General features: G+C 40.5%; 2 protein-coding genes across 3 annotated transcripts in view; one reads left to right on the forward strand and one right to left on the reverse strand.

Annotated features, from left to right (window-relative positions):
- CCND2 (cyclin D2) overlaps nt 1-2731 on the forward strand; it is a 326524-nt gene extending 323793 nt beyond the window's left edge. For both annotated transcript variants that reach the window (XM_073649951.1, XM_073649950.1), the window contains exon 5: nt 1-2731. This exon is cut by the window's left edge and continues 4145 nt beyond it. The gene's annotated coding sequence lies outside the window, so the exon portion shown is untranslated.
- Nucleotides 2732-9586: 6855 nt separating this feature from the next.
- LOC141164563 (uncharacterized) overlaps nt 9587-12366 on the reverse strand; it is a 42770-nt gene continuing 39990 nt past the window's right edge. Inside the window, exon 3 of the mRNA XM_073649954.1 lies at nt 9587-9765. The gene's annotated coding sequence lies outside the window, so the exon portion shown is untranslated. The remainder of the gene's footprint in view (nt 9766-12366) is intronic.

Raw genomic sequence — 12366 nt, forward strand, 5'->3', positions numbered from 1 at the left:
TATGTGAACTCTAGAGGGAGGATAAATATGGAGTTTCGAGGTGTTAAAAAAAAAAAAAATGCCTTGGACTCTTCAAGGGTGTGGGGCAAATCACTTTTGTACATTACCTTTCCCGCTTGGTCTATTGTAACCTGAAATGGATTACAATTTCATGGATGTGTAAAAGTCATATAGGGCAAGATGTAGATACACCATGATCTGCGATTTAAAGGGTGTGTACCTAAAGTGATACAAAACATGTGTCCTCTCTGGATTTCTGCTAATTAGCATGAAAAAGACTTTATAAGGTAATTTCATCTGTTCTGTAAATTTCACCAGCACAAAAAAAACCTTGCGTATTGGCTCTAAGCCAATAGGAATGAGGATTTTTTTTTTTTTTTTTCACATTTTGTTTTGGTGTCTGTGATCTATTAACTATTTAGTTAGCAGAAAAACTGTACTTAGGACACAAGTAAGGGTACCCGTGCCTTATCGGCTCCTGGAGAACTACAACGACCTTAGCTGGGGTGGGAGGGGGGTTCCTCGTGGGAGGTGCCATAGTCTAATTTAGAACATTATAAAATGTACTAGACTTTTGTGGTAATTGTGTAAAATGCTGAAAAAATGTTTAATTTAAAATTTTGAAAAAAAAAAATTTGAATTTGTTCTTTTATTTTTTTTTGTTTGTTTTATAAGTATTTCATGAAAACGTTATCTGTTGTATACACACGGTGGTGGTGGTGAAGAGGGCCGTTATGAAGGAATCGCTATGTATTAGGTTCCAATGTAAAAAAAAAAAAAAATTGCTTCTACCCCTAAAAAATAAAACGGCGGCCTCCACTGTGGGTATTAAATGGGTACACTTTTAAAGTTTGCCAAAGCCTGACTTCCTGAAATGTGCTGTTCGAGGGCTGAAATATGACTGCTATTATGTATTGCTGCTTGAAATGGAAAGAAAGAATAATAAAAAAAAATAATAATTCCAGTAGGCGTCATGTAAATCGTATGGTGTAAATGGACAAAAGGAAAAAAAAAACTAATATGGCCGATGGTATTTTTGTAAGTGTTTTCTTCATGGCAACTTTGATTAGTAACTGGAGTAATCTAATCCATAGAAATTCCAAAAAGTTTACTCTATGAAAATGATACCTGGATAGCAAAGATCTTCATATGACATCACGCTATTTATTAGTAACTCAATTGGCGGCAAGATGCCAAAATTCCAGACTTTTTTTGGAAAAAAAATAATAAGCTGCCAATGCCCGTTATGGGTTTACTTCCAGGACAGGAATGGAGGGGGAAACATTTATTTTTTTATTTCTGGGCACGATCTCCCTTCTGTCTGTTTCCAAAATTGATATTTTTGTTAATTTTTTTTTCAATTGTACAAAGTAATGGCAACTACTGTCCAAAGCACATTAATGCCACATGTCATTTGCCATAAGCTATGTGATCCCCATTTGTGGAGTTCTTGGGCGGGAAGGGAGTTATTAAAGAAGACCTCCTCCCATCAAAGTTTTTATCCTCTTAATATATTGCAGTCATATTATAAAGCACCGTGTACTTACAATTGCTCATTTTGCCTTTCTCCCCGGTAATTATTCTCTTTTCTCTGTTCTATGTAGAAACAGGAAGTCTTTTGTCCCTGCAAAATCATTCCCCTCTTCAACTCCTGACCCAGCTGCTCCCTCCTCCCCACCTCCGCCATAGATTTTTGCAGAGACTCATGACTTGTGCAGAGAAAATTGACCTCCTGTTTCTACATAGAGCTTAGAAAGACCCAGCTAGCCAGTCATTAATCACATGATGTCATAGAACTAATGGAAAAGAGAAGAATTAGCTGGGTAGAAAGGCAAAATGAGCAATTGTAAGTACACAGTGCTGTATAAAATATGATAATTGCAGTTTATTAAGAGGATAAAAACTTTGATGCGAGTGCTTCTTTAAAAAGATGCGATAAAGGAAAATATAGGGTTGGATAAATTGATCTTTTCGGCTAAAAAGTTGAATTTCTGGACTTTTTAGTCGCCATTACGCACTCTATAATTTTAAAAAAATAAAAATTGGTGAGATTTATTAGAAGTAGGTCGAAGGAAAAAAAAGTGATTATTAAAAATAAACTTTAGTAAGTGTCTCTGTGGGCAACATTTTTTAAAAAAAAAGGAAATCCTTTTTGACCCTTAATTTAAGCTGGTTTATATATTAAAGTTAGCTGAACCCGTTGTTTTCAGCAGGATTGGGCTCCCATCTTGCCGGGGAAAGAGGAAGATCAGGCAGTTAGACGTTAACATGCCCAATCCTTTAGGCCACTCCCTTCTCCCCATTCAGAATCCATGCATGCTCAACCAAAAAGAGTGTTCATGCGCATTTGGGAGAGAAATCAGTAGGGAATGCTTTTTGGACTGTTATCGTAAGTGTGTGGCCAGCTTTACTGAACGATGGTAGAGAACGTTGTATGACCCAAGAAGTCTCTTGTCGGCATTATTACATTTGTCCCCTTGGCCTAAAATAGTATCTATCAATTTCTCCAAAATTGTTCCTTTATGACACTCTGCAGGGAACTTTGCGTGATCAGTGCACCCCTTTTATGACTTTTTTTTCAACCCAATGGTCAATTCTCTTGACCCTTATCCTAAGAGTGGTCATATTGATTATTACCAAATGTTATGATGAAGGTGATGCTGCTGGCCCTAATTCTTTTTTTTTTTCTTGTCCCCCTTCATTTTGATACATGTCCTCAATGCCCTAAACACTCTCCCCCCTTCCACCACCTTATTGGCAAGTGGATGTTTTTGTTTAATTTATTTTCACCGAGTACCTCAATCACTCTGCACAACTGTCTCATTTCCTCGTCGCTTTAATCCGGTGTGATGCCATATCAAGTCAACGTTCTCTCACTTTTGTACTTTATAAAATTGTAAGAAGTCGAAAAAATAAAAAAAATAAATAAAAAAAACCAACAAAGTTGTGACGATTACGTGGTCAGGGAACGGATAGAAAGTGTAGAGTTGAATTAATGAACTTTTGTAGAACGTACGTGAGATTTCTTATGGTGGAGAAGACCTTGATCGATGAGTCGTTTTGACGATTACCTACGGGAAAGGTCTTGTCTGTTCAGTGTTAAAGTCGTTGCTTTTTTTTTTTTTCTATTATTAACATGTTAATTGATTTAGTTTCAAGATGGATTCGTGAAATGTGTTTTTTTTTTTTTTTTCTATTTTGAAGGGGAATAAGAATGTTGTTTGGGCAATAAATTCACCTTGACCTAAGCTGACTCCTTTTGCTTTTATTCGCGTTATTTCTATAAAAGGCTGTCGACTTGAGCAAATAAAAGAAATTATCTCAACAAGAGGGATTTGGCAGCCCGGGAGCGATCTTCTGATGGATATCCCGGATGGAAAGATAGATAAATAATTGCATATTACATCACCTAACTGCTAAGGAATGCGTCCGATGATCTCAGGACAGTCAAGATATTTCGGGGTCCATATCGGATAAACTCCCTTCTGGTTGTTCAAGGCCATGTAACATATTCGAGCAGGACACGTTGACCCACCCCAACCATATTTCTACATGTTTTTTGGATGATGCGTCCATTTTTTTTCCTATTATGGAAAAGACATCCTATCATTGCATATATAGTAGTAATACAAGTTATGGCACTAGATTACTGGAGATGGGTCATGTATCTAGGGATTTATTCCGATTGCCATATTTGGAGTCGGGAAGACCATTGTTTTTCCTTAAGATGTAGAAAATTTACTTTTGCCTCAAGGGTTTTTGCCTTCCTCTGGACCAACTTTAGGTTGGTCTTATGCTGCTCTATATGGCGCTAACATATTCTGGAGCATTTTTGGCATTCACTAAAGCAGTGTTCCCCCAACTCCGCAGTCTTCAAGAGCCACCCCTAGATTGTTTTCAGGATTTCCTTAGTATGGCCCAGATAATTCCATTTCTAAGGAAATCCTGAAAAAAATAATCTGTTGGTGGCCCTTGATGACCGGAGTTGGGGAACACTATCCTAGAGTATATGAGAACTATTTTGGATGTTTCACTCCATCAGTAACAACAGTGGCCACTTGCACCAGAGCGTGAGTACCGAATTTTAAATGTTGTACCCAAGACTCATCTTTTGATTAGCCAGCCTGGATTGCGCACCAGGCCCGCTAATAAAAAGAGCCGCTGATTCTGACAGATAAGAGGTAATCCCAATGCTCCCATGCAGTGGTCAAAGACTACACTGTCATGGGCAATAGAATGGGATGTGCGAATTGATTTGCACCAACTCTACCATTCACATCTAAAGGCATCCATTAAAGTTGGCCAAACCTGATTGTTTTGGTTGGACCTGTTGACCATCTGATCTCTATGAGCGACTCAAGACACAGCCCCATCAGAGAAGGGTCAGGCAGTTGAAAATTTAGCGCCCGATCCTTTTATTTTTTTGAAGGCATCAGCTGTACTTCTAAGCCCATTCAAAACACTTGAACGCTTGGAGCAGTGGTTTAACTTAAAGCCCGTGGGCCCCAATGCAAAAACTCTAACAGGGCCCCTAATTATCGTGTGTCTGTATTAAAATTGGTCTGCTAATATTGACCAAATGGACCGTTTTAGGCTCCTTGAACACCAGGGCCCAGGTGCGACTGCAACCCCTTCACCTTGGAGGAGTCTAGAGGAAAATTTGTCAGTCAAACACTAACTTCGCCAACACCTGTCTCTTGTATGGCCATCATAAGAAAACGTATTGAAAGGGGTTGTTTCCTATAATTATAACATGGAACCAAGGCTGCTTATACTTTTAAAGAATGAAAATTATCAGTACTTACCTACTAAAGATTCTGTGGCTTCAGCATTGCCTATTCCCTTAACCGCGCAGGTTTCTGCTGACCGGGCTACAGTGGTGACATCCCATCTACAACTCGTGACCTTTTCAGCCAATCCCTGGTCTTGCCGGTGATGCCTTGGTAGATGGCCTAAGACACCTAACTCCAGTGATTGGCTGCAGTAATCACATGATGTAGACATGATGTCACCGCTACAACTCCATCTACCGGGAGCAGATGAGAGGTGGTTCAGAAGTCTTAAAGGGACTGTCAGCACAGAATGACAGTTCAAGCCAAGTACTGGCGCATGATGCACCCTTGGTGTGGCCAATCATTTATATACACCTTCTCATCTGCTTGTTTTCCCTCTATCTCCACTCCCCCTTCTTTTTCTGATTGACAGCTCTGGCTTTGTAGAGCCAGAGAAGGGTGGATATAGATGGAAAACCAGTAGGTGGTGCACTTAAATGTTTGCCAATATTTGATCGGATTGGAACCAAGGATCCCATTGTTAACCATGCTGCCCATCTTGCTTTTCATAAATAGATTTTTTTTATATTCTCAAGTGGATGCTTAGTTTAACCCCTTTACCCCCGAGGGTGGTTTGCACGTTAATGACCGGGACAATTTTTACAATTCTGACCACTGTCACTTTATGAGATAATTACTCTGGAACGCTTCAACGGATCCCCCTGATTCTGATTCTTGTTTTTTCGTGACATTTTGTACTTCATGATAGTGGTAAAATTTCTTCGATATCACTTGCGTTTATTTGTGAAAAAATCAGAAATTTGGTGAAAATTTTGAAAATTTTGCAATCTTCAAAATGTAAATTTTTATGCCCTTAAATCCGAGAGATAGGTCACACAAAATAGTTAATAAATAACATTTCCCACATGTCTACTTTATATCAGCACAATTTTGGAACCAATTTTTTTTTTTTTTTTAGTAGGGAGCTATAAGGGTTAAAAGTTGACCAGCGATTTCTCATTTTTACAACAAAATTTACAAAACTATTTTTTTTTAGGGACCACATCACATTTGACGTGACTTTGAGGGGCCTCTATGACAGAAAATACCCAAAAGTGACACCATTCTAACAACTGCACCCCTCAAGGTGCTCAAAACCACATTCAAGAACTTTATTAACCCTTCAGGTGCTTCACAGGAATTTTTCGAATGTGAAAGAAAAAAATGAATATTTAACTTTTTTCACAAAAATGTTATTTTAGACCCAATTTTTTTTTAGTTTCGCAGGGGTAACAGGAAAAAATGGACCCCAAAATTTGTTGTGCAATTTCCCCTGAGCACTCACATACCCCATATGTGAGGAAAAACCACTGTTTGTGTGCACAGCAGAGTTCGGAAGGGAAGGAGCGCCATTTAACTTTTTGAATGTAAAATTTGCTTGAATAATTAATGGACACCATGTTGCGTTTGGGGAGCCCCTGATGTGCCTAAACAGTGGAAACCCCCCACAAGTGACACCATTTTGGAAACTAGATCCCCCAGGGAACTTATCTAGATGTGTGGTGAGCACCTTGAACCCCCAGGTGCTTCACAGAAGTTTATAACATTGAGCCGTAAAAATAAAATTTCCACATTTTTCCAACAAAAATGTTTTTCAGTCCCCAGTTTTGCATTTTCATAAGGGTAACAGGAGAAATTTCACCATGCAACTTGTGCAATCTCTCCTGAGTAAGCCGATATACCTTATGTGGGGGAAAACCACTGTTTGGGCGCACAGCAGGGTTTGGAAGGGAAGGAGCGCTATTTGACTTTTTGAATGTAAAATTTGCTTGAATAATTAGCGGACGCCATGTTGCATTTGGGGAGCCCCTGATGTGCCTAAACAGTGGAAACAACCCCCCTCTACCTCCAGTGACTCCATTTTGGAAACTACACGCCTCAAAGATTGTATCAAGGGGTATAGTGAACATTTTGAACCCAGAGGTACGACACAGAATTTGACAACATTAGGTCATCATATTGAATAAGTTGTCATTACTCTTGAGTGCAAGTGCTCGCTACTTGAGTTTGCATCGGGTACTCGGGTATGCACCATGTATCGCGGGTGCTCAAGTGACATGCTCGAGTCCCTGCCCCGCATGTTTCACAGTTATTAGACACCCCAAAAAAACATGCGGGGATCGCTCGTGCATGGCAGGCAATCCCCGCGAGGTTTTTTTGGCTGTATTAGGCTATGTGCCCACGATGCAGAAATGCTCTGGATTTTTTTCCTGAGCGTTTCTGCATCTTCCTGGCAGAAAAAAACGCATGCGGATTGTGCATGCGGATTGTACATGCGTTTTTCCTGCCAGGGACATGCGGATGTGAAGCGTTCTTCACTTGCATTTCCGCATGCGGGTTGACAAGCGCTTTCCAAGCGATTTTAGCATCACTTGGAAAGTGCTTGACAACTTGGTCACACTATATAAATCCATGCAAACCGCATGGATTTATATAGTGTGACCCCAAAGAATGCACTGAAGGACCTGCCGTCACATGGCTAAATGACGTCAGCGCAGGTCCTTCAGTCCACCGCGAGCTGCCGGCAAGGGAGGACGCAGCAAAGCAAGCCACCGGGGGCCATCAGAAGGTAAGTATAATATTTATTTTTTATTTTATTCTTTTTTTCACAGGTTCTATGGTACCCGGGTCCGGGGGAGAGTCTCCTCCTCTCCAGACCCGGGTACCATCCGCACATTGAAACGCATGGAATGCGCATCTACAGATGCAGTGATGCAGATGTCATGCGTTTCAATGCAAGTCAATGGCGGCGAAAACGCAGCGCTTCTGCAAAATAATTGGTAGTGCTGCGTTTTTTTTCCGCAATGATAATCCGCAGCGGAAGTTTCTGCAGCATGTGCACAGCACATGCGGATTATCATTGGGGAACATGGCAGACCTTCTACCAAGCATTTTTTAAGCGTTTCTGCAGCGTTTTTGCCGCTGCGGAAACGCTTAAAAAACGCATCGTGGGCACATAGCCTAACAGCTGCAAAACATTTGGGGCGGAGACTCGAGCATGTCACTCGAGAACCAGCTATACTCAGTGCATACCCGAGTACCCGATGCAAACTCAAGTAGCGAGCACTTGCGCTCAACATTAGTCGCCATATCGTCATCATTTTTTTTTCTTCTGAAAAAATCCCAACCCCAACCCTAACCTTAGCCCAACCCATGCCCAACTCTAACCCTAGCCAAACCCCAACCCTAACCCTGGCACAACCCTAAAGTTTATTTTTTACGACGCTCCTCGTGTGGGGTAAGTGATTAGACGACTTTATTCTTCGGGTCGGTGCGATTACAGCGATACCAGATTTCATATCGGGTTTTTATGACTGACAGCTGTCACACACTAAAAGACGCATTTTTTTGCAAAGACTAGTTTTTACATCGCCATATGTTGAGAGCTATAATTTTTCCATATTTCGGCTGACAGTCATGTGACAGCTTGTTTTTTTTTGCGGGATGAGTTGACGTTGTTATTGGTGCCATTTTCAGGCACGTGACATTTTTTGATCACTTTCTATTCTGATTTTTAGAAGGCAGAATAAACAAAAACCAACAATTCAGGAATTGTTTTTTTGTTTTCTTTTTATGCCGTTCTGCGTGTGGTACAATTGATAAGGCAGCTTTATTCTTCGAGTCAGTACGTTTACAGCGGTACCACCATTTATATATATTTTTTATATTTTGGCGCTTTTACACAATAAAACTATTTTATAGAAAAAAGAATTGTTTTTGCATTGCTTTATTCTGAGAGCTATAACTTTTTTATTTTTTGGCCGGTGGAGCTGTATGGTGGCTTGTTTTTTGCGGGACAAGATGACGTTTTCAGTGGTACCATTTTTATTTACATTTGTCTTTTTGATCGCGTTTTATTCCATTTTTTGTTTTGCGGTATGATGCTAAAACATCGTTTTATGTTGAGTTTTTTATCTATTTTTTTTACCGTGTTCACTAAAGGGGTTAACTAGTGGGACAGTTTTATAGGTCAGGTCGTTCCGGACGCGGTGATACCAAATGTGTACTTTTATTGTTTTTTTTTCATAAGATTATTTATTTATGGATACAATATATATATATATTTTTTTTTTTATTATTATTTTCATTTTTTTTTTTTAATATTTTTAGAATTTTTTTGTAATTATTTTTTTCACTTTCTGACATTTTTATTACGTTTTCACATTGTGCCACTATGGGACTTTCACTTTTTGCAGCCTGATCGGCTGTATAGCACAAAAATGCAGAACCATCCCTGTGCTATACAGGCTGTCAGCGCGGCACAGGGAGAAGTTACTTTGGTCGTGCACTGCGCATGACCAAAGCAACTTCCTGCCTCCTGGTGACCCGGATGTTGTCATGATGACGTCGGGTCATCATGGCAACATCCGGGACCGGACTCAGACGCCGCGAGACGCCGGCAGAGAAGGTAAGTATAGTGCTTACCTCCTCTTGCCACCGGAATGCTGCGATCGATTTCGATCGCAGCATTTCGGGGGTTAATGTGCCGGGAGCGGTGCTGGACCGCTCCTGGCACATAGCACCGGGTGTCAGCTGTAATAATCAGCTGACACCCGGCGGCGATCTCGCCCGCACCACTTGTGTGTGGGCAAAATCGCCAGGGCGTACTAATACATCTCAGGCCCATAAGGCCCAGGGCACAGATACGTATTAGTACGTCTTGAGCCGGAAAGGGGTTAAAAAAAACATTTCCTAAAATTCAGTCAATTCTACTTTAATCAAGTAGAGCCCTGTTAAAGACACTTTTCTATTAGGGCACAGTCAGATGACTGTATAAATCGGAACTAGATTGGAATGCAGTCCATGGACTGACCAGAGGCTCTCCTGACCTGTTACGATACTAGCGTAGCACTGCTGGAACCCAGGATCACAAGCAGGAACTGCAAGCGGTAGTAGAAGTTCTTGGAGACAGCATGGAGTTGTAGGAAACAATCTGTAGATAAATTAGAACAGTCTGGGTAAGAATGTTCAGGAGCTGGAGACTGAAGCTAAGCTAACAGCTAGACACAATACTCAAGCAATGAGTGAGAGATCCATGCGGCTTTAAGTAGGCCCAAACTGGAAACAAAATGGATTCCATAGATTGAGAATCCACCATCTTGGAAAAGGGCAATTGTAGAACACAACAGCAGTGGTAAGGAGAGAAACTGCAGCACAATATTAAAGTGAACAATAACAGCCACTAGTGGTCAAACTGTAGAAGGTGACAGAATTCCTGACATGACCTGAAGCGGTCACGCTCAGATCGGGAGAGCTGCCAGCCAATCCTTGCACTGCATTCCGATCTCATTCCAATTTATACGGGCATCTGACTGAGCCCTTAAACAGTGAGGACCGCATCTCTCGCTCTGGAGGACCTAACATGTCCCTTTATTACATTACTTAAATTGTAACAATGTAATACTCCATGTCCCCAGTGGGGGCACTGTAGGGAAGTCAAAAACTCAACAGATTAAAGATGATTGCTGGTGATTCAACTAATCATTGTTGACCTTTCTAACAAAAACTGGACCACAACTTTAAACAATGCACAGTGCAACATGTAGCCGGTAGCTATGGGGCAGCAACTACACAGTGGTCTGCATGGAAGCTGTATACGTCAAACAGAAAATTCTTAAGATGCTTCAATTCTTATTGTGGATTGCAAAAGTTCACTTTGTAATAGCTCTTTATAAAGGAGGGATCAATAGAAGGTTCATATAGGAGGCATTTAAGTGATAAGTTAAGTGACAAGTTCCCTTTAAGAAACACGTCTTGTTAAATAGAACTCATTCAGAGATTGATATAATGCCATTGTTGAAGGCGCTCCTTCCTTCCCCCCTCACCCCAGCTCATCCCCCACGTCAAAATTCGTCAGGAATGAAAAGAAATCCCCTTTGAAATCTCACATTACGCGGCTTTCTCACAAGCGAAGGAATGATTGACGGGTGAAAAGCCAATGGAGATTTTTGATGTCCAACATCTGATCAGAAGTAACTTTTCTGCCCTGCTACAGAGACTTCTATGGAAGGGTGATACATGCATATCCATGAGGGTCTAGAGAACTAATAATATTCATCGGACTCTTTAAAGGGGTTGTCAATCTGATGAAAACTTTTTTTTTTTAAAGGGCGCAGGCTGGTAAAAAAAGAAAAGAAGCAATGATGAAGCATTGATCTCCTGAACGGTCTCTGGTCCCCGTTGGGTCTCTGCTTCCTGGTCCAGCTTCATGAACAGCATTGTTTCCTGAAGTCTCTTTGATGTGGTCCTCCAGTCCTTACCGATCCCCCAACGCGTTCACTCTGACTTTTCTGATCCCCCATTAACTTTCTGTACTTCCGACTTTCTACCGATACAGAGATCTGACCGCTGCGGCCAGTGACCCACTGCAGCTATTACATGTCCGCCCAGTAGAAACAGGAGGTACAGAGACCAATGGAGGACCAGGAAAACTACGGAACAGGATTGGCTGGAGATTTTATTATTTTATTATATGCTGAGCTGTTTCTAAAAATTATCCCTCTGGAACAAATCCTTCGAAGGGAAGTGATCATGTTTTTGTGTTAAATGTATTTTCTAAATACTTTTTTTTTTCCTCATATCACAAAAAATAGAAATCCTATAATTCTCACACTGGCCACTGGGGCTTTTTTAGACTCTTAACTTCTTGTTGTTTCAGGAAACAACACTTGTATATTAATGAACATATTCTCACTATCTGTTGTATTGAAGCATCTAATGTGCGTGTGCAAGGGTCATTGTGAAGGGAGGAGGAGCTGTGACGTCATCTATTGTGAATGATATATCCTGTTATCTCCTGTATATAGAGGTTTTATTCATTGTACAGGAGGAGGAGGTGAGCTGTGACATCACCTATTGTGAATGATATATCCTGTTATCTCCTGTATATAGAGGTTTTATTCATTTTACAGGAGGAGGAGGTGAGCTGTGACATCACCTATTGTGAATGGTGGATCCTGTGTTATCTACTGTATATAGAGGTGTTATCAGTCATTGTACAGGAGGAGGAGGAGGTGAGCTGTGATATCACCTATTGTGAATGGTGGATCCTGTGTTATCCTGATAAGGAGCCTGCTGAAAACTCTTCCTGAAAAGTCAGGAAGTTAAAGTATTAAAAAAAAAAAACAGTTGTTACTGTGTAAAAATGTGTACGAATATAAATTGTGTTTTAATATGGATTGTGATCTAAACAATATTTTTCCCCCAAAAAAATACATGTAGCAAAAAAACTCAATTTAATCATTTTCTGATGGCTTTCCTTTGAACATAAAGAGAAAATAGAAAACGCCCCAGAACCATTTCCCCTACAAAAAAAAACACAAACAGAAAAACAACATTTTAGGACTTTGAGTCAATGGGCAAGATGATGTGGCAGTAATCGGGTGCCGCTATAGGGGAGCACGTGAACCCGACAATTGGTTTTCGCGCTCGCTCTGGGCATTGATGTTTTTGTGATCGTGCAATAAAAAGTTTATCTCTTGCTTTTGCGCTCATATAATCTGGACGTGAAAGATAAAACCTGATTGTTAACTAC

This window comes from Phyllobates terribilis, unplaced genomic scaffold (assembly GCF_046119375.1).
Source record: "Phyllobates terribilis strain yellow unplaced genomic scaffold, ASM4611937v1 Scaffold_10__3_contigs__length_209671492, whole genome shotgun sequence".
NCBI classification, from domain to species: domain Eukaryota; kingdom Metazoa; phylum Chordata; class Amphibia; order Anura; family Dendrobatidae; genus Phyllobates; species Phyllobates terribilis.